Source organism: Pseudoliparis swirei, chromosome 7, assembly GCF_029220125.1.
Source record: "Pseudoliparis swirei isolate HS2019 ecotype Mariana Trench chromosome 7, NWPU_hadal_v1, whole genome shotgun sequence".
Taxonomy (NCBI): Eukaryota; Metazoa; Chordata; class Actinopteri; order Perciformes; family Liparidae; genus Pseudoliparis; species Pseudoliparis swirei.
The window spans coordinates 24395781-24415454 of NC_079394.1; the positions used below are offsets into that span (position 1 = coordinate 24395781).

At 46.1% G+C, this 19674-nt stretch overlaps 2 pseudogenes; both read right to left on the reverse strand.

Annotated features, from left to right (window-relative positions):
• Positions 1 to 19674, reverse strand: part of LOC130196989 (kelch-like protein 10) — a 94319-nt pseudogene that overhangs the window by 4858 nt on the left and 69787 nt on the right.
• LOC130196992 (centrosomal protein of 78 kDa-like) lies at positions 8641 to 16157 on the reverse strand (annotated as a pseudogene).

The following is a 19674-nucleotide window of genomic DNA, read 5'->3' on the forward strand; positions in this document are numbered from 1 at the left end:
AGAGGGGCGGGTGGGGCTGCATTCCTCCTGAAATCCACAACCATCTCCACTGTCTTTAGAGCATTGAGCTCCAGGTTGTTCTGGCTGCACCAGGTCACCAGGTGGTCAGTCTCCCACCTGTAGGCGGTCTCGTCCCACCAGAGATGAGTCCAATGAGGGTGGTGTCATCCGCGAACTTTAGGAGCTTGACGGACTGGTGACTGGAGGTGCAGCTGTTGGTGTACAGGGAGAACAGCAGAGGGGAGAGAACACAGCCTTGGGGAACCGTGCTGGTGGTCCGGGAGCCTGAGACGTGTTTCCCCAGCCTCACGTGCTGCTTCCTGTCGGTCAGGAAGTCTGTGATCCACCTGCAGGTGGAGTCGGGCACGTGCAGCTGGGAGAGCTTGTCCTGCAGCAGGGGCGGGGTGACTGTATTGAAAGCAGAGCTGAAGTCCACAAACAGGATCCTGGCGTAGGTTCCTGGGGAGTCCAGATGCTGGAGGATGTAGTGAAGGGCCATGTTGACTGCGTCGTCTACAGACCTGTTGGCTCTGTAGGCGAACTGCAGGGGGTCCAGGAGTGGGTCGGTGATGGTCTTGAGGTGTGACAGGACCAGCGTTCAAAGGACTTCATGACCACAGAGGTCAGGGCGACGGGCCTGTAGTCATTGAGTCCTGTGATCTTGGGTTTTTTGGGGACGGGGATGATGGTGGAGACCTTGAAGCAGGCTGGAACGTGGCATGTCTCCAGGGAGGTGTTGAAGATGTCGGTGAACACCGGAGACAGCTGGTCAGCACAGTGCTTCAGGGTGGAGGGGAGACGGAGTCCGGGCCCGCTGCTTTGCGGGGGTTCTGCTTTTGAACAGCCTGTTGACTCTCTCCAGGATGACGAGGGTCGTCGCTGAGTTGATGGAGGGTGCTCCAGAGGTGTGAGCCCCTGATGGGCTGGGGAGGGTGGGCTGATGGTCTGTGGCTTGTTGATGGGGCTGTGGGGATTGTCTCAGGACTGCTCCATTGTCTTTCAAAGCGGCAGTAGAACTCATTGAGCTCGTCTGCCAGAAGCACATTGTTCATGGAGTGGGGTGATTTGGGCTTGTAGTTGGTGATCTGCCTGAGCCCTCTCCAGACAGAAGCAGAGTCGTTTGCTGAGAGCTGCTGTTGCAGTTTCTCAGAGTACAGTCGTTAGCATCTCTCACCGCCTTGCTAAACCTGTATTTTGACTCTGTGTACAGGTCCTTGTCCCCACTCCTGAATGCCTGGTCCTTCTGCAGTCTTAGCTTCCTGAGCTCCGCTGTGAACCAGGGTTTGTCGTTGTTATAACTCACCCTGGAGCTGGATGGAATACAGCTGTCCTCACAGAAGCTGATGTAGGAAGTTACAGCCTCTGTGTACTCATCCAGGCTGTTGGTAGCAGTCCTGAAGACATCCCAGTCAGTACAGTCCAAGCACGCCCGTAGGTCCTCCAGAGCCTCACTGGTCCACTTCTTGAACTTCCTCACCACAGGTTTGCAGAGCTTTAGTCTCTGCCTGTATGAGGGAATCAGATGAACCATGGCGTGGTCAGAGTTTCCCAGTGCAGCTCGAGGGACGGCGTGATAGGCCCTGCTGATTGTTGTGTAGCAGTGGTCCAGAATGCTCTTCTCTGGTAGGGCATTTAATTAACTGTCTATATTTAGGAGTTCGTGGCTGAGGTTTCCTTTGTTAAAATCCCGAGTACAATAACTAAAGAGTCCGGGAAGGTCCGCCCACACACCGTATCTGTTCGGCGAGGGTCCGCTGTGCCTCGTGCACGTTCCCCTCGCGGCGACATGTAAACTCCGGCCAGGATGAATGAAGCGAACTCACGTGGGGAGTAGAAGGGTTTGCAGTGAATGATAAAAGATTCCAGGTCCGGCGAACAGTGCTGTAGGATCACCGTTACGTCGTTGCACCAGCCGTTGTTGAGGTAAAAGCAGATTCCTCCACCCTTTGTTTTCCCGGAGAGCTCCGTGACCCGGTCCGCTCGGAACAGCTGGAAGCCAGCGAGCTGGAGCGCAGAGTCTGGTATCGATCCACTAAGCCATGATTCCGTAAAACACAGGACAGAGGATGAGGAGAAGTCTCTGTCTCTCCCCACCAGCAGCTGGAGTTCGTCCAGTTTGTTGCACAGTGAGCGGACGTTGGAGAGAAATATGCCCGGCAGCGCTGTACGAGATCCCCGTTTCCGTAGCCGTACAAGCGCCCCTGATCGTTTCCCTCTCCGCCGGCGTCTCACCACGTGGGCGAAGGTGAGCACACCTTTTACAAAAATGTCCAGTAACTCCACAGAAGTTAAAAACGTTGGAAGTAAATCCGCTGGAGTTGTTCCCCTGATGTTCATGAGCTCTTCTCTGGTGAAAGAGCCCCGGGAATCACAGCAGAACACAGTATTTAAAACGAAAACAACAAAAAACATCGCGCACCAACACACCGAGGCGGCCGTCCGCGGCGCCATCAGGAAGTATCTGTCTGGCGGAGAGCTTTCCTGGTCTCTTTCGGCCTTGAGGTGACGGCGGCAGCAGGTGCACAAGGTTCAAAATGGACGACATGTCACTGTCCCATCCTGAAAGAATAAAGTAATAATTAAAAACAAACACTTCCAGGATTACTTTAATACAAAAATCTAAACACTACTTTATGTACCAAAAAAAAGTCAGCGCAAATAGTGTTACACTTCTAATGCTCCCATTTACAATAAATAGGCTTTATGCACAGCTCCACTACTTCCTGAACTTAAGCCAGCTCCTTTATTTCCTGTCTTACATTGTTGGACCAACTGATTAATCCAGCTGCATCAAGTGCTTTTTTCCTAAAAACATTCAATCTTATCACAACCAAAACAGAACAATAACAATATAATCCATTTATTTCGCCTCACCACTTTCGACTTCTGTTGTGGATTCAGCAGTCTGGACGAGGTACTGCAGATCATCTGACTGAGACCACGGCTTTGTTCAAGGACTTTTTGCTTGTAAATTGTGGGCCACTTCTCCAGGAACTTTGCAGAGATGGCATCATCAATCAAAGTAAAATCTTGCTCAATCTGCAGAATAGATGAAATCATGTTGTTAATGATGTTTCTTAAATACAAGTCACAATGAAGTAAGTTGAACATACTAATCCTTGTATGTCCAGGAATCTTGGGAAGGCCAGAAAGACATCAGAGGACTTCACTGGATCATGAATGATCTTTTGACGATAGTTGAAGGTCTGCTTCATCTTCGTCATAACAATTCCTTTATCAGCTGTATGCTTCATCAGTGCAATGGCCTCAGAACACAAGCTGTCTGTCATTAGGGGATTGTCCTCCCTCAAGTCTCTTTCAGCTGATGGGCCCCCTGTAACAGTGGATATGATGGATATGACAGTGTCCTAGGATTTAATAAACAACACTTGGGAACTCTGCCATGATTCTCATGTATGCAGTTTGGTTACAGGTAACAACAACACATACCCATTTGTGTTCTTGAGTCTCATGGCCTTCTTTTGTCCATCAGAAGCTTCCTTTTGGACAAACTTCAATCTCCAAGCCAGATACCCACTCCCATCTTCTGCATTGTAAAAATGTTCCTAAAAAGGTATTATTCAGAGTGAAATGAATTGTTATTTTGAACAAGTTTGAATTAGCAGGATAAAATATTTTAACACTTAAATCTAAAAAATGCAGCAGCTGAGCTGAACTTGCTCAAGACTGGACTGCTAAACTCAAAAGGGTTTTAAATTATCAGTTAAGGAAAAACGGCAGAGATGGTGGACATGCATGAATGTTAACATCTTTAGTTTTTCTCAAACCATAGCCAAGCAGTTAATATATACATATTTTTTTTAATCTAGCTGTACATCATGCTCGAAAACTGTTGAGTTTAGAAGTGAAGACTAAATAGGTAGGACTAATTGTTTTCTGTACTTACATAACCAAACTTGCTCCTTGGATCAGCCAGGTATGGGAACAAGTTGATGATCCCCTTTGCGTGGTCCTCTTTGACACACCTTGAAGGACTTGTCCTACACATATACACACAAACTATGAGCACTGTTGAAAATATTGGAGTGTAAATGACACAGTCAGCAAACTTGGTGCATACAAAACGTTAGTTGTGAATTAAATAATATTTCAGCATACCCATGTTCACTTGTTATTTGTGCAACCAATATCTTAACCATGTCGCTCAGCCTGCCGTCTGTTAAGACTTTTTGTCCGAGCATACTCATTGATGATCCTCTCTCCGACAGGTTTGTTCTTTAGAACATCTTCAATCATCTAGGTGACATAAAATCAGATCAATGTAAACACATAAATCTCCTCATCTACTAGCACACAAGACTTCTATGTAGAGCTGCAACAATTAATCAAACAAAAATTAATCAACTATTTTGATCATCGAATAATTGGTTTGAGTAGGTTTTTTTGAAAGAAAATAAGCTTTTAAGAAGATTTCAGCTTCTTAAATGTTAATATTTCTGGTTTCTTTGTTCCTTTATGACAATGGACTCAATATCCCTTTAGTTTGTGGACAAGACATTTGAGGACGTCATCTTGCGGCTTGGGAAACTGACATTTTATTGACCAAACAACAAATCGATTAATTGTTTAAAATGTAAACTTTTTGAAGGCGTGTAGTGCAATCAGCATTGCTTACTTTGGCAAGAGAGGTGTTTTCAGCTCTCCGTCTTGTGGCAGGACTGCACTGCAATATTACGGTGTCATCAGAGTCCCCATCAATATCCCCACTGGAGCTGGTAAAGGAGCTGCTTTCAGGGGCACTCAGGCAATCTGTCAAACCATGTAAACATTCAGCTGGTGTGATTAACACTAACACCATACAATTGCCAAAAGTATTAAAGTAACTACCAAATAAAAATCAAAAAAAAAAAAAAAAAAAAATCACACAAACAAAGATTATTGGAACTATAATAAACCAACAATCCAGCAGATTTATCTGCTCGTCTTAAATAGAACATGTTAGGCTCGCCAAGACTCAAAGAATGAATGACACTGGTGTGCTCAGTGGCTACGTGGTTAAGCACATGGTCCATGTTGGCAATGCCCAATGCAGTGATCATGATCAATTCCTGACTACTGATCATCATTCCCCCAATCTCTCTCCCTTTCACAATCCACTCTACACTACCCTGCTCATTAAAAAAGAAAAATTAATGACACTAAGAAACTTACCATCTGAATTTGGACCTTCTCGAGCACACCTAGGTTTTGTTTTTTCACGAGGAAATCAAAGACCTCCTCATCAACCTCAGTCTTTGTGTCATCAAAGACTTTAGTCCAAGGTTGGGATGCTGAACTTCTTGGAAGCTGTGAACATTAAACAAATAAAAAATAAATGCACTTAAAATTTAATATGAACTCCAGAACAAGGGAAATTTAATAAAATAAGCAATATAAACCTCAACAGTTAAGGTATATCTTCTCCTTAGTAATAGTTCATTAAAATCTGCACCATGCCCCCAAACCGACAGCTTCAGTTTGTTTCCTGTGTTAGACTGAAATTCATTAGGTTTTCCACTCACCACTTTCCAAAAACGATGTGTAGGTAACTTGGCCCTCAAAATAGAGGTATTTGTGTTGATCTCTGTACTTCACTCCAACAGCATTCATCCTACATGACATGAAAAGGTTATTTTTATTAGATTTTGCACATCTATTTACAAAGTCATTCATTAACATTTATAATCCATTGTCCACCTTGACTTATTCCATTTGTATTGTACACATGTTGTCTATGCTGCTCTGATTAAGTAAATCGGGTGAACAAAATAATGGCCAACTCTATAGCAGCAACAAGTTACGTAAATGACATGTCTATAAGGTTTGTATGATGCTCGTCCAACACACTGGCCCTGAAGGAATGTCAGTAGAAGTATATACCTGCTAACCAAACTGCAAATCAAAATAGAAGTAAAACACACAAGCTTGCTAATCGAACAGCAGAGCGAAAACGGTCAATGTACAGGACTCAATTCAGAGTAAAACATGTGTTTGCGAACCAAATAGCAGGTCTAACAAAACAGACATTACTAAGCAGGTGAATTAAAACACCAAATGCTTACTAACCGGACAGCAGGTTAAATAAAACACACAGGCTTGCCAACCACATAACCTCGTGCTTGCTAGCTTGCTAGCCGAATAGCAGTTGAAACACACACAATAGCTTGCTAACCTCGTGCTTGCTAGCCCAATAGAAGTTGAAACATACACAAGATGTCACGTCAATGTACACCATTAAATTTAGAGTAAAACACATGTGCTTACTAACCGAACAACAATGACCCTAACACACAAATTCGCCAGCTATCATGTAACTCACCGCTTTACTTTTCAAATAAGCCAACACAAAATGCTGATGACATTTTATCCTATTAAATTCGATATGTAGTACTTTGCAGACTTACCTGGCTCACCGCCGTCTCACTGCCACTCACCTCACCTTGCACTGCGGGACTAGAAAATGGCGGCAGAAACGAAACTTAACAAACATTAGTGGGCGTGTTCTTAATATTACTCCAATAAGGTTTACTCTGTTTTTTTACTCCCATTCTTGTGGTCATCGGAAATAATTATAATCCGAAATGAATAAAAATGACTCTTTCAGAGGAAAATAATGTTAACTCTGGAAAAATTACTCTCCCCTTTTTCCTGTGTACCATACCTGCCATAAATATCATGATACAATACCATAAAAACAGTATACCATAAATACGATACTGGTATATTTATCTATAATAGTAATAAATAAAATATCTGTATGGTTCACTTTTTACCAACTTTTTCAACACTTAACAAATGGCAGTAATATTAGTATTAATACAGCAAGATATTAATGAAACTACATGGAGCCATCATAGCATTGACCAATGATGATACACTATGAGGCCGTTAGTCTCTGACCAGAGGATACAGAGTTCATCAGGATGAGCAGCTGGAGAGTTACAGAACTTTACAGACTGAACTTAAACATTTCACTTCTGGCATCTTTTTTTATTTGTATTTTTAAAGCCGAAAATTCCGCCACTTAACGGCATTCGCTGTGAGCGCCGCGCTGCGCGTGCAAACAACTTAACACGGAGCAGCGCGTGCGCTCTGATCGCTCTTTTAATGAAGTATTGAGACTAAAAATATGCTAAATCACATCGCTCTTAACGTACGGGTACTTTGTTAGTATCGCTCCACCGTGCAGCGCGACAGCAGCAGAAGTAGCGGCTAACATTCAAGCTAACCTAAACCACCAAACGCTGAAGACATCTTGACGCTGATTGGCCGAGACGCGACACGTCCCATCAAAGATGTTTTATTGCGAAGAGCACCCACTCCACATTTTCTCCGTGTCCCACTCCAATCTCATAAACGCCGGCCGGCCAACAAAAACTCTTCGGATCTACACGATTCACGTAAGTCACCTATTTTGGTTTCAAAACGGCGAATTTCGCCGAAAGGTGAGGGATTCTCATAAAACCTTGGCGATTCCCAGATGAATCTGAGAATCGCCTTCCCACCCACCCAACCTGTGCGCCACAGAGCCCCCCACCACGAGGTGGGAGGTACTTCCGTGAAACTCACAGGACAAATTAGTGTCACTTCTAGTTATAGACTCTGGTTCGGCGCTCCGTGACGTCACTAGCGACAAGATCGAAGGCACTGACGCTGTCGAGACAGCCTTTGATCTCTGTGACGTCGCTAGTGACGTCACGGAGCGCCGAACCAGAGTCTATAACTAGAAGTGACTTCCAGCAGTAATTTGTCCTGAGTTTCTCGGAAGTACCTCCCACCTCTGGTGGGAGGCTCAGTGGCACAGGTTGGGTGGGTGGGAAGGCGTTCTCAGATTCATCTGGGAATCTCAGATTCATCTGGGAATCGCCAAGGTTTTAGATAAAAGAGAAACAAAAACGAAATTAATTTCTTACATAAAGAAATTCATGTTTGTGCCAGATTTGAAAATAACTTACTCAAGGCGTTGAGCCGCAAACACAAGAGTCAAGGGGAAAAGAAAAGAAAAATACAATAAATAATCTTTTTTTGAAAATTCAAGTTTGCACACGCAGACCGGTTTGAGTTTTTGAAGTAAAAGTGACTTAACCCTTGTGTTGCCTTCGGGTCATTTTGACCCGAATCAATATTAGGGTTAGGGTTAGGCAGCAATAATCAGAAAGGAAATTATAGTAGATTAGGTTTTTATTTGAGGTATTTAAGGTATTTGGGTATTATTATTTTACTTTAATGTAAATGTTGTTTTCTAAGTCTACGTGTTTTTGTGATAATTGATCATGCTGTACTGCATTTTATCTATTTGTATTGTAATGTTTTTTGCCTGGACCCCAGGAAGAATAGTCTCCACTACGGTGTAGACTAATGGGGATCCTTAATAAACTAAACTAAACAGCAGCACATATGGAAACATTAAACGCTCCTCATCCGACAGAAGAACACGCATCCTGCTCACAAGAATCATTCCCGCAGTTCTCTCAGGACTCAAAGGCACCAAAAGAGGCGGCAAGCAACACAATGTACAACATGTTGGTCCCACTGCGTTACATGTTTATTTAAACTTAAAACGTTCAGCAATGGGAGGGTAACCTCCTGGAATGTACACCAAAAAATTTATCAAAATAATATTGTGTCTGCTTTTTCTCTCTTCTAAAAGCTACCACATGATATGCAGACTGAAACGGAGACTTGATTGTTAGGGGGTGGGCTTGAAAACCCTAACGTCTACTACCACACTTAACTGAATTAAAAAAATGTATGTACATGCGCCTTTTTCCCGAAGATTAAAAAATATAAAAATATATACTTCAAAAAGACGGAGAGATCACGGAGAGGCGGAGCTTCCCTGACTCCTCTGGTCGGCGGGTCAGAAGGACTCATCATCCGACTGACCTCCCAGAGACCTAATCTGCTCCACGGCCTCCCTCCCAGGACCGGCGCGCCCCTGCGACTCTGCCTGACCGACTGTCGCCGGCCTTCCCTTCGCCCCGCCCCTCGACCCCGCCGACCCCGCCGACTCGGACCCGTCGCTCGTCGTGTCGCTTACGCTCGATCTTACGGACAAGCCCCCGCGGGTCCCGCTTTCGTGGGAGGAGCGGCTGTGAGCGTAGCTGCTGCTGTAGCTGTGTCCGTGGGAGCCGTTGCTCCTGTGCGAGTCGCTGCCGTTGCTGCTCTTGGGCGGCCGCGGATCGAGTCCGAAAAGTCGACTTTAAGGGAACCACGTCGAAGGATCTTTGGCTCCGGAAGCTGCGCTCTGAACCCGAGTCACGCTGGCTTTCAAGCTTTGAATACGTGTCGGGTTCCTCTTCTCCGTCAACGCCGTCGACACCAGGGTATCGTGCAGGTCCAGAGGCCCGATTGAGGGTCACATCTCGGAGCCTGTCTTCACGCAAGAACTCCCTGACGGAGGACGGCGGTGTGGGAGCGGTGGTGTCGGCCGGTCTCCCTGGGGGAGCGGGCAACACGCCGCCCACCTAAAGAGAGACATGATGAGTCAACAGACACATTTATGAATGAACCTTTTTAAGAACCATTACAAATCACCAGAAGAACCAATAATATAGGCCAGGGGTCAGGAACCTTTTTGACTGGGAGAGCCATAAAAGCCAAATATTTCTAACTATATTTCATTGAGAGCCATATAGTATTTTTAACGTATAATAAATTAAATATGTCTTGCTTTTAATGCGACTTCTGGTGCTGCATGATGCTAGGGGGGGGGGGGGCGTCTTTAAGAAAGGGACCTTAAATTACTTCTGCTGTAATCTGGCGCGATAGAGAAAATTACAGGGGGGCGGGCGGAGATTTCAAAATTGTCTGGGAGCCATATGCCGTCACCAAAAGAGCCATAGGTTCCCGACCCCTGATATAGGCAATACTCAAAATGTTTAGGTTGACAAAACCTTTTTAAATATGTGTAATAACTAGGGCTGTCAGCGTTAACGCGTTAATCTATGAGATTAATTTGGCCGCGTTAACGCACTAAAATATTTTAACGCAATTAACGCAACTTTGTTTACTTCCGGTGTTCGTTGAAGTTTTTAAACTCAAACCGAGTGTCAAACCGCGGCAGTACGGTTTAACACTGTTTCCGTTTAAAAAACAATTATTTCTCCGCGAAAATAAGGAGCATAAATCAGTTTAACTCGTGGATGAATCAGTCGGGTTTCCTCCTGCTCCTCCTTCCTCCCGTCTCCCCCTCTGATACACAGATGAACGGAGGGGCGACGTGTCGGTGACGCGCGCGAAAGAACTCGTCACACGAAACCTTCACCGTGATTGGTCAATCCGTTTGTCTGTCAACATTTTGGGGAAAGAACAACCAATGAACACTCAGTAAATCACAAAGGACCTCCCACCTCACAGGTGAGGCTCTATAGCAGCCTGTCAGTCAGAGAGCAGAGAACACGGCACCAGGACAACTGAGCCTCATTGAATAGAGCTGAGATTGTTCTGGAATGTTTGATGTATAACACACGTGGGTATGTGTCATATGCAAACGCCTTTAAAAGGTGAATTTAACATATTTGACATATTTGACATGTGAATGTCAGTCAGTTACCAAGGCCACTGGTTCTGCTGTTGTTCAATGTTAAAGATGACAGGACCAATGGTGTCTCAATATACTTTTTTTTTTTACTAATCTGATGTTTCACTGAAGAAACAATTTATCATCCACAATATTAAATACCTCGCTGGCACTTTATAGGTAGGAGCCACTTTGAAAACACAGCTCTGTGTGAAGTTTGGTCTTTAAAAAGAATGAACTTTTAACTGCGATTAATCGCGATTTATCGCGATTAATGAATTTCAAAATGTGCGATTAATTAGTTAATTTTTTTTAATCGATTGACAGCCCTAGTAATAACCCAACACTACCTCACTCCACTTAGCATGTGCAATATGTGAGATGTAATTACTATCTGTAATTAAAAAATGTATCCAAAAATGTACATACTAGCACCTTTCTTCTTCTTGTCCATATTACCACCTTCTGTACAGTGTTTCCTTTTATATTTTGTATTTTTTTTCTTATTATTATCGTGTTATTTCTAAACTGTTGACTCGGAGAGTCCTGCACTAGCGTTCCGATGGGTCTGGACTGTTGGTCTTGGCACAAATGGCAAATAAAACCTTGAAACTTATTTGTGTAACCCCGGTTCTCTGAGAAGTATGAGCGGCATTATGGGATACGCCCCCTAAACGGAGCCCTATGAATGAGAACTTGGTGGCATCAAAAATAGACATCTTCAAATCTGTGATAAACCTTTTATACAGTCGGTCAAATGTATTAAATTCATGTATCAATATCAGATTTATTTTCTCTATAATTAATATTATAAATGAAAATATATATATTGTTGCACCATCAAATATAAGAATGAAATGATTAGTTGATGATGCTCCTGGGATAGAGGGTCAGAGGAACAGAGGGTCAGAGGAACAGTGTCAGAAGGATAGAGGGTCAGGAACAGAGGGTCAGAGGGATAGAGTGTCAGAGGGACAGTGTCAGAAGGACAGAGGGTCAGAAGGACAGAGTGTCAGACGGAAAGAGGAACAGAGGGTCAGAAGGACAGAGGGAGAGAGGGTCAGAAGGATAGAGGGTCAGAGGATAGAGGGTCAGAGGATAGAGGGTCAGAGGGAGAGTGTCAGAGGGTCAGAAGGACAGAGGGTCAGAGGGAGAGAGTGTCAGAGGGATAGAGTGTCAGAGGGTCAGAGGGAGAGAGGGTCAGAAGGCCAGAGGGAGAGAGGGTCAGAGGGTCAGAAGGCCAGAGGGTCAGAGGGATAGAGGGTCAGAAGGCCAGAGGGAGAGAGGGTCAGAGAGGGTCAGAAGGCCAGAAGGTCAGAGGGAGAGAGTGTCAGAGGGATAGAGTGTCAGAGGGTCAGAGGGAGAGAGGGTCAGAAGGCCAGAGGGTCAGAGGGATAGAGGGAGAGAGTGTCAGAGGGATAGAGTGTCAGAGGGTCAGAGGGATAGAGGGAGAGTGTGTCAGAGGGTCAGAAGGACAGAGGGTCAGAGGGAGAGAGTGTCAGAGGGATAGAGTGTCAGAAGGCCAGAGGGAGAGAGGGTCAGAGGGTCAGAGGGAGAGAGGGTCAGAGGGTCAGACGGCCAGAGGGTCAGAGGGATAGAGTGTCAGAGGATCAGAAGGACAGAGGGTCAGAGGGAGAGAGGGGAAATTTAACTCTTATTTCGACTCCGGATGAGGAACAGATCCCCGATGGCTGAAGTCAACATGACGCACCAGCAGGGAGGCATCATGAAACTGAAAGACACTCTTTAAACGCCAGGCAGTTCATCAGGGTTGCAGGCAAGGAGGCAAGGAGGCAAGTCGGTGGTAGCGGTATATGGAATTCTAGGGTGATGTTTACAAACTAAATGCAAACAGGAAGCTGAAGGTGTAACACCACACAGTGAACACTTCCTGGCGTACCCTGATTGAAGACGACGCATCGGCCGCTGCCCGAACATTGCCGGCAGAATACGGTCCGACTGTCGACGAGAGCTGAGGCCTTCCTGGAGGGGGGAAATCGGACTTGTCGATTCCAGCCATCGAAGCCAGCTGACCAAGGCTAAAAAAGAAGAAGAAAGAAGATAAATATATTTTAGTGAAAGTAAAAGGCACATAAATGTCATTAAAAGGACGACTGCAGTGTTCGGGGAAACGGTCTTGAGATGATGAATTGGTCAAAGTTAACAAATGATACACACACACACACACACACACACACACACACACACACACACACACACACACACACACACACACACACACACACACACACACACACACACACACACACACACACACACACACACACACACACGACTTAATGCACCCATAGCAGCAATACAATCATTTTCTAATAATAATAATTGGGTATACTAATACAAGAATTGTCGCCATAATTTTTTTTTTAAAGTAGCCACAACAAACTGACACATGAGAATGAAGTGCTGCTAAGTGATGGACAGGACTGGTGCAAGGACACTGGTTTGATTCTGTTCACAAATTAAAAACAATTAATGTGATAGAGGGGAATAATACGAGGGACAAATTCATCCAAATTTCTTTCTTTGGCCCCAGAGGAAGCGGCTGATCTCCACCAGTTTCCTGCACCGTATGGTCTTGGTTGCAGAACAACCCGGCATCCTTTAAAGGCCTCATAAAACAAGGTCGACCATCAAAGAAATGAATACAAATCAAAAGTAGACACAAAGAATAACAATTAAAGAAAACTGGTGTTCCTGTCTAAATGAAACTCTCCTTTGAACCGGACTCAGTGTCAGGTTTTGGAAAAGGAGGAAGCCAACGGGACCAGAACAAACAGACCAGTGTTTATAAAGGGCGCCTCACAACGAAAGTGAAATCCAGCACCTACGGTAAGAATGCCACACGGCCCATGAGAGGCTGACCCTTTCATGAGCCAGAACATAACATGTTCTACTTCTTAAATGGAAAGAAATAATGATATGCTTGTAAGTTAAGTAAACCTCGGCACGCTGTACAAACTGAGCTATTATAAGGCATCACATTTAACTTATAACATAAAAGGGTAGGAATAGATATTTACAATTTAAATTGTTGACTTCCCCAAAAAAGCTACAGTGAAAACTAAATGAGATAAAAGATAATATGACAAGGGAAAGATGAGTAGTTCAATTCAATCCAAACCACTTTGTATCGGCCCAAGGTGAGTCACAGGTCTCCTGGTGGGAAAACCCGACATGTCCCAACAAGAGGATGGAAAAACAAGATGGCCAGAGAGATGCATAATGAAACCGAATGTTGTATATTCAAACAAAGACCCTCTTTCAGACACAGAACCAAACTGGCACAGTCAAAAGGCCAAAAGGGAGAAATGTTGTTCCGGGCAGATCTAAGAAAACCCACCCAGCATCTTTGAGGAGATCCAGGAAAGCGTGGAACCTGGTAAATGAACTCTCGATGCTCTCGAGGACCGCGTCGTCTTCAAGAGCACCGAGGGCGGGCGGTGCTGATGCTGACGCTGAGAGCGCCTCCGACAGGGAGAGGTTGTTGTCGCGGAGACGGGCGTTCTCCAACTCGTGCTGGACATAAACGACACAAAAAGATAAAAACGGCGTCTGGAAGCCAGTCTCCCGTTTCCTAATTTACATGAACACAACGCAGCACTGAGGGATAAAACATCGTCACCCAAAACCCATTTCAGTGCGGCGGGCCGACCCTCCAGCCATTTAGTGTTTAGGTGGAATTAAGATCCTGCAGTGTCACAACATAAAATTCTGGCTCTGACAAGATCTCTCAAACGAAGGCGATATCAATAAACTGGTGACTCCGGTGCACGGGAAGAGAAAAGAAACAACAGACGCTTCTATCTTTGAAACCATCCTCACCTCCATGAGCCTGGACTCGGCTTTCAGTCGGGCCCTGCGCTCCTCTGCCAGCCTCAGGCGACACTCCTTGAGCTCCATCTGCAGGGCGATTACACACAGACACAAATACACTCAAAGTCCATCAAAGCCCGGAAGCTTCTGCTTTTCTCTGGACACACGTCTTGCGATCATGACGACGCGACTGACCCGCATGTGTTCAAACTTCCTGTCCTGGGGACCACGAGATGGGGGTCCCTTCTCCACTTCCACCACCACTTCTTCGTGGCTTTCCTCGTCCTCCTCCTCTCCCTCCGAGTCCGACTCCACAGTGACCTTCACGGTAGCTGCACCCTAATAGAAAACCAATGCAATTCAACAGATGGTGTTGAAGACAGTTCGACTTCACTTCACAGGTTCAATTAAATTATATTCATTTCAGGTTATCTTGTATAGCCCAATATCACAAATAGAAAAAATTTCCTCAGTGGACTTTACGATCTGTACGCATACGACATCGATGACCTTTGACCTCACATCAGATCAGGAAAAACTCCCAAGAAATAGAAAAAACCTTTTCAGGGGAAGAAATGGAAGAATAGAAACAATAGATGTCATGTGTACATAAGGAAGCATTTCAGAGTTACAACACATTCAATGAGTATGAATGTATGAATAGTTAGTCGCAGGCATGGACCACGATCCAGACCTCCACAATCCATGAAACAGAAGGAGGTAGAGAGGAGGGGGTTCTGATCCATGTCACAATGCTTTCATTCATTTCTACAGCAATACACTGGAAACCCACCTGAAAGCTCTGATCCGTCACACATTCTCCAGGAGGCAGACCTCTGCAACAAAAGAGTCCATGAAACGTAATGTTAGTCTTCGACGCACTGAGCGATACCTGGAGAAAACTTTGTAAACAGAAGGAGGTGTAGTTCTGGATTGCTTGAGGAGACGCGTCTCATAAAAGCAGCCGAAAAAATAATAACTACGATGGGTTACATTTATGAGCTCCTCACCTCTGACGTCCAGCTCGTGCAGCAGCACGCCACGGCACGGGACCGGAGCGGGCCGAGGGCTTCTGGGTCTGAGCATCGCCGGAACTCCGTCCCACAGGAGATGGTCCTTTACGAGCGGCTGCACCAGAGAGAGAGAGAGAGAGAGAGAGAATCTATCTCAAAAGAACTGAAGGTTGTGTTCACAGGCTAGAGACCAGACGATGTGCATTTAAACCTCGTCAGTTATGGAGTCTGAAAATCTAAGATTGTTTAAAGTTAGCAACTGAGACAGTTTAGTTCAGTGTTGGGAAAATGAACCTTTTTAAAACACTTACAGCCACAATATTAGAGATTTAAAGAGCCTGGTGAAGAGCTGGAGTAAATGTTAACACAAAAGAAAAGATATATATTTCTATAGGATGATTGTGTGGCCGCACCAGGAACAATACAATACGTGTTGTCCGTCTGTTTGAAATCACAGACAGCTGCCTGTGAAGTAGCAATGTGAGAAACAAGATAACAATGTATACCTTTCCTAAATGTCGTCTTCCCTCGGACTGTGCCGGGTAGCGCTCGCCTCTTTGGACCGGAAGCTTTCTGTGGCTCCGAGGCTGCAGGCTTGATCCAGCAGAACTGCGGTACGACATGAGGAAGACACAACCGCATCATGCCAGTCCACCCCTCAGTCATTCAGACGCCGACTGACGGCATTAGCTGAAGACACTCACCTCGGGTGACTGTCCGTCAGCGGTCATCAGCACTCGCTCTAGGACGGTTTTAATTAGGACCTTGTCTGTAAAGGAAAAAAATAAATATTTTCCCAGTCACATTTTTAGGATTTTCAGATACATGTGTGTACAATTACAGTATTAAACTAATTACAGTGTTGTCAAGCAATTATAGCATTTATTCCCATATGAAAACAGTACTTACTAAACTGGGTTAGATTTAGTTTGGAATTGGGACACCCTAGAGGCGACAATGTTTATGACACCCACAGTTACAAAAGTGCTGTGTGGAGCAAACAACCTACAAATGATTCATCATATTGGCAGAAGTAAAATATTTCCACCTTGAGGCAGTTTCAAAAAGGAGAGGAATATCAGAAGGCCCCAGATGGAATAAGGGCTCCACTTATAGAGCATGGAATGTAATGTCGTGAACCAAGTGTTTGGTCACCACCCACAGGACCAAATGTCTCTTTGGAAGCCATGCGTGCCGGATGTGAGGACACGAGTCCAGAGGACTGCCAGGGATGGATCAGGCCCTCCAGAAGGTTCTCCCCAGGTGGCAAGAGAGAACATGAGATGTGATGTTGATGACAACATGTGGCCTGATGCTAGAGAGGCAGGATTAGCCCCTCAATTATTTGTTTGAATTATGTACTTTTAGTTTCTACCCTTTTTTTCTCATTTCTGTAATTCCATAAATTACTGCAGACTATTCAAGCAAACTGCCAAGTTCTCAGAATCAGAATCAGTTTTATTGCCAGGAATGTTTACACAAACGAGGAATTTTTTTTTGGTGGAAGGTGCAACATTTGGACATGACAAACAAACAACAATCAACACGACAGAAAGACAACAAATAATGTGAAGTGTTTGGGTGTGTGCTTCAAGTGGTGTGTTTTAGTTAAAGTGCATGTTAAAGTGACGTGTGTGGAGGAGGGAAGAAGAAGGAGGAGGGAGGAGGAGTGGGAGGAAGAGGAAGGAGCGGGAAGAAGGAGGAGAGAGGAAGGTGGAAGAAGAGGTGGTAGTCCTGGGGGTGACAGTCAGTCAGTCCCGGGTCCATTGATGAGCCCGACCGCCGACGGGAAAAACTTTGGTGTGGCGGTGGTCTTTGTCATGATGGACTGCAGCCTCCTCCCGAGGGAGGGACTCGAACAGGAGTGTCCAGGGTGGGAGGGTCAGCGACAATCTTTCTGGCCCGCTTCAGTGACCTGGAAGTGAACAGGACCTGGAGGGAAGGCAGATTGCAGCCGATAACCCTCTCGGCCGAGCGGATGATGCTCTGCAGCCTGCGCTTGTCTTTGGCTGTGGCTGCAGGGTGCCAGACGGTGATGGAGGAGCAGATGATGGACTCAACGATGGCCGTAGAATTGTACCATCATCTTCCCTGGCAGGTTGAATTTCCTCAGCTGCCTCAGGAAGAACATCCTCTGCTGGGCCTTCTTGGTGATGGAGCCGATGTTCAGCTCCCACTTGAGGTCCTGGGAGATGATGGAGCCCAGGAAGCGGTAGGACTCCACAGCGTCAACGGGGGAGTCACACAGGATGAGGGGCGGGTGGGGCTGCATTCCTCCTGAAATCCACAACCATCTCCACTGTCTTTAGAGCGTTGAGCTCCAGGTTGTTCTGGCTGCACCAGGTCACCAGGTGGTCAGTCTCCCACCTGTAGGCGGTCTCGCCCCACCAGAGATGAGTCCAATGAGGGTGGTGTCATCCGCGAACTTTAGGAGCTTGACGGACTGGTGACTGGAGGTGCAGCTGTTGGTGTACAGGGAGAACAGCAGAGGGGAGAGAACACAGCCTTGGGGAACCGTGCTGGTGGTCCGGGAGCCTGAGACGTGTTTCCCCAGCCTCACGTGCTGCTTCCTGTCGGTCAGGAAGTCTGTGATCCACCTGCAGGTGGAGTCGGGCACGTGCAGCTGGGAGAGCTTGTCCTGCAGCAGGGACGGGATGATTGTATTGAAAGCAGAGCTGAAGTCCACAAACAGGATCCTGGCGTAGGTTCCTGGGGAGTCCAGATGCTGGAGGATCTAGTGAAGGGCTATGTTGACTGCGTACAGACCTGTTGGCACTGTAGGCGAACTCCCGGGCGTCCAGGAGTGGGTCGATGGTCTTGAGGTGACAGGACCTAGCGTTCAAAGGACTTCATGACCACAGAGGTCAGGGCGATGGGCCTGTAGTCATTGAGTCCTGTGATCTTGGGTTTTTTGGGGACGGGGATGATGGTGGAGGCCTTGAAGCAGGCTGGAACGTGGCATGTCTCCAGGGAGGTGTTGAAGATGTCGGTGAACACCGGAGACAGCTGGTCAGCACAGTGCTTCAGGGTGGAGGGGGAGACGGAGTCCGGGCCCGCTGCTTTGCGGGGGTTCTGCTTTTTGAACAGCCTGTTGACGTCTCTCTCCAGGATGACGAGGGTCGTCGCTGAGTTGATGGAGGGTGCTCCAGAGGTGTGAGCCCCTGATGGGCTGGGGGAGGGTGGGCTGATGGTCTGTGGCTTGTTGATGGGGCTGTGGGGGATTGTCTCAGGACTGCTCCATTGTCTTTCAAAGCGGCAGTAGAACTCATTTAGCTCGTCTGCCAGAAGCACATTGTTCATGGAGTGGGGTGATTTGGGCTTGTAGTTGGTGATCTGCCTGAGCCCTCTCCAGACAGAAGCAGAGTCGTTTGCTGAGAGCTGCTGTTGCAGTTTCTCAGAGTACAGTCGTTTAGCATCTCTCACCGCCTTGCTAAACCTGTATTTGGACTCTGTGTACAGGTCCTTGTCCCCACTCCTGAATGCCTGGTCCTTCTGCAGTCTTAGCTTCCTGAGCTCCAGAACCAGGGTTTGTCGTTGTTATAACTCACCCTGGAGCTGGATGGAATACAGCTGTCCTCACAGAAGCTGATGTAGGAAGTTACAGCCTCTGTGTACTCATCCAGGCTGTTGGTAGCAGTCCTGAAGACATCCCAGTCAGTACAGTCCAAGCACGCATAGTGGATAGGTTAGTTTAGTTAGCGTTACACCTCTCCTGTCACTCTTTGGTCCACAGCTGACCTCCCTTTAAAGATAACGGGTCGCGTGTGTTAAACCTTAACCTAATTTACAAGCTGGAATTAATGTGGTCGGCTCGCGTCAATTAGAAACAAAGTATAAGAAGCACCGCGTAGCGTTAACGTGAGTAGTCAGCGGGAGCTTCACAAGTGGCGTTAGCAAGCTAGGCTCCAAGCAACCGTCGTTAGTGAGGGAGAGTCACAGCCTCTCGAGCCCAACACGGTCATGTGTATCCACTGTGCTTCTATATGCAGGCATGAAAACGGGTCAGGGGTGAAAAAGGTGAGGAGGATAGGCGCGCGGGATGCTGGTGGTGACTTCCACGAACATCGATGTTGGACGTTGTATGATAATCTATAGGTCCTCCATTCTGACACCAAGTCAGTGATCGGGCCCATAATACTATAATAATAGTAGTATTGTGTATAATATGGTCATTCATGAACCAACTTCCTTTTTGTTGTTGTTGGCGTGAACAAGTCTTCAAGTCTTGTGCTCTGCTGAGTCATGAGTCTGTTCCTCGAGTCTGTTCCTTGAGTCTGGTCCTTGAGTCTGGTCCTTGAGTCTGTT